This window comes from Amphiprion ocellaris, chromosome 14, assembly GCF_022539595.1.
Source record: "Amphiprion ocellaris isolate individual 3 ecotype Okinawa chromosome 14, ASM2253959v1, whole genome shotgun sequence".
NCBI classification, from domain to species: Eukaryota; Metazoa; Chordata; class Actinopteri; family Pomacentridae; genus Amphiprion; species Amphiprion ocellaris.
Window position 1 is genome coordinate 23,426,693 of NC_072779.1, and position 3,058 is coordinate 23,429,750.

The 3,058-nt window shown below is 38.4% G+C and overlaps 1 long non-coding RNA gene across 2 annotated transcripts; it reads right to left on the bottom strand.

Annotated features, from left to right (window-relative positions):
* Positions 1–205: 205 nt before the first annotated feature.
* LOC129350479 (uncharacterized) lies at positions 206–2,853 on the bottom strand. Of its 2 annotated transcripts, XR_008603893.1 has the most exons (3): positions 2,751–2,853; positions 485–2,023; positions 206–380 (listed from the first exon to the last, which is right to left on the bottom strand). It is a non-coding gene; the product is annotated as an uncharacterized LOC129350479 (long non-coding RNA). The 2 variants fall into 2 exon arrangements; XR_008603892.1 differs by having other exon boundaries at positions 206–2,023.
* Between the last annotated feature and the right edge of the window lie 205 nt (positions 2,854–3,058).

The following is a 3,058-nucleotide window of genomic DNA, read 5'->3' on the forward strand; positions in this document are numbered from 1 at the left end:
GGCCGCCATCAGGTGGACCGGCTCGTCCTCGTAGGGCTCCTCCTGTAGCCTTGAGGGAACCACAGGAACATTCAGTAGCTGTTGGAGTTCTTCCTGTCAGGCTCGTGGTAGAACGGCTCTGAAGAATCTTGTACTTGTCTTATCTGGAACAATCTAACGGCCTAAACTGTTAACAGTGGTGTAAAGAAACAAACACAGGCATAGATTAGGACTCAAACTAGATTTATTTTAGAAAACAAATCAGCTTAGAGGCATTTGTTCACACGTGGCTGAATAGGAGGCCGTCCAATCAGATTTGAGGTCTTCACTCTGTAGGTTGTTTGTTTGGTGAGACTCTTGGACCTCCATCAGCTGACGTGGATGTTTGATGGTCTTCCTCTCTAGTGCCAGATGATCCATCCATGAATTCAGCAGCTACAGACTGAAATGAAGCTCATGCTGCCGTTATTGAATTCCTGTTCCAGATCAAATGTTCAGAGCTCACCTTGAATGCAGCCGTCTGCTGTCTGATAGTTTTTCTCATTGTAGTCTTCAATAAAGTCTTTTTCCTCATGTCAGGATGTGGTGAGACTCTTTCTCAGTCCCTGCAGATGTCCCTCATTGTGCATCTCCAGAGAAGAAACTGAAAAACTGGTCACTGCTTCAGCATCAAACGTTCTCCAGCATTGAGAGTGTTTTAGGAATTAATTCATTGTGTTGTGAACTTTGAAGGAGCAGAAACTTTACAGCTGCCAAAGATATGAGCTCCAATTCTGGATGTTTTAGGAAATGAAGTTCATCAAATGAACACTTGATTATTGCTGAAAACGCTCATTAAATTACTGAAGAAATCTAAAATAAAAACCTGTAAACTCTCAGGCAGCTTTTGTTAAAGTTTGTCTATAATTTATCATCATGTTCTGGAACCAGGACTGCAGAAGTTCCTTCAATCAGATACTTGTGTGCTTCTATTTAAGGCCTCAGGTTTGAACGTACAGCAGAGGATTAGAAAGGAATGATTTTAATATTTAAATCAGTCCAGTAAATGTTTGGCTTGAAAATTATTAAAATTTTGATTTAGATAGATTTGTGTCAAATAATATTGTAGAGTCTCACTTAAATATATCCAAATGAGTTCAGTGTATTTACATTTTATAGAATATTTGATTTCTTAATCTCAATACTGTAGGGTCTGACCCTAAATATTATAATAATGATATCAATTTAAATAATATTTTAGTGCAGAGTCATAAACTTTAATCAGCTAAACTTACATAATAAATATCACTGTACAAAACCTGAACATTCATATTATTGAGGTAAATTTACATAAATCATGATATTCTAGAGTCTTAACTGGAATATTTCTAACATTAATCTTTTTGTATTGTGCTGATAAACAACAATAATAAAATAATAAAAATCTGTATATGGATATGATTTTCTCTGATGAGACCACTATGGAAGCCGTAGTAACAATTAACTATCCTTTGAAGGGAAAGATTAGGTCTTCTTCAGGTGGATAAAAAAAAAATGCTCTCTCTTTAAAAAAACTGCATAAATTAAAGTAAATCTCTTCTGCGCTGCACACATACTACACTTTTGTATAACTCTGGATGTCAGAGTAAAGGCAGACAGATCCACCAATCAGCCACAACATTCTGACCACTGACAGCTGAAGAGAACAACATCCATCATCTTGTTCTAATGTAACGTTCTGCTGGAAAACCTTAACGTTCATGTGGATGTTTGACATGTACCACCACCTAAACACTGCAGGACAAACAACCCCCTAGTCTCCATGGCAACAGCAGTCCTTGATACCAGCTGCCTCCCTCAGCAGGACAAACTAAAAACTGTTCAGGAGTGATCCGAGGAACACGACAGAGCTAAGCTGTTCACCTGGGTTCCACACTCCCCACATCCACATCTGATGGAGCATCTGTGGGATGGTCCAGGATCAGCCTGGTCTAGGTAGGATCCACCCTGCAACCCACAGGATCCACAGAATCCACAGGACATCCCCAGAGGTTCTGATGAACCACTGGGTCAGACGAGTTTTAGCAGCATAAAGGGACCAACACAGTATTAGTCAGGTGGTCAGAATGTTATACTGTTATATTGTCATGCTGATTATATGATCAGTAAATGTTACCATCAATTATAATGTCCACATTGATCAGGAAAAAAAAATAACTATCAGTTCATTCAGAAACTGTGGGGTTAAACCTAAAAACACAGACCTCAACAGCAGTTTGTTTCAAAGCAGAACACCAGCTGGTTTTCACTAAAGAAGCTTTCAGAGCAACAATTAAATGACAGTTTTGTTCTCATTAAGTTCAGAGTCAGCCAAAATAATGTACACACATCAGGAAAAGAAAAACTTTTATAAATATTTCATTTGTATAAGTACTTCTACACATATAGATACCTCTTTCAAAGTTTGATCAAATCACGATAACTCTGTGTCCTGTTGTACGATGTTTTCCAACAGATGGCGCTACCCTCATGAATGGAGCATCAACAAGTGACGTCTACAACACAACAGAAATGTCTGGAAGCCAGTGGCCACCACTTTGAGCACCTCTTGTAATTGTAGAGGCCAAAGATAACTTTTATTAATGTCATGATGTCTGAATAAATTTGGTATTGAAATATTTATGCAAGTTTTTCTTTTCCTGATGTGTGTAAACATTATTTTGGCTGACTCTGTATGATGGGTTTCTGACAGGTCACCAGTCAACATCTTTTTATAATAATGACAAACATACCTGCATTCTACAGGAGTGATTTTCCTCATGTGCAGGTAAAGATGTGTGAGGAGCTTAGAGATGACAGGAGCAGGAGTCATCCTCACTAATTCAGCTTCCACCTAGAAACAGAAAGACCACAAACAAACACACTGATATACTCTCAAACGTTCAACCTCACAGCCTCAAAATATCTGTTCAGGAAGTGTTGTGTTTCTAAATTCTGCTGAAAGCATTGACAGACATTCTCTTACAAGGTTGTGTAAAAAGCAGCCTGTCCTCTGAGCTACTGAGAAATCTTCTGAACAAAGTTTCTACGTGTAAATTGG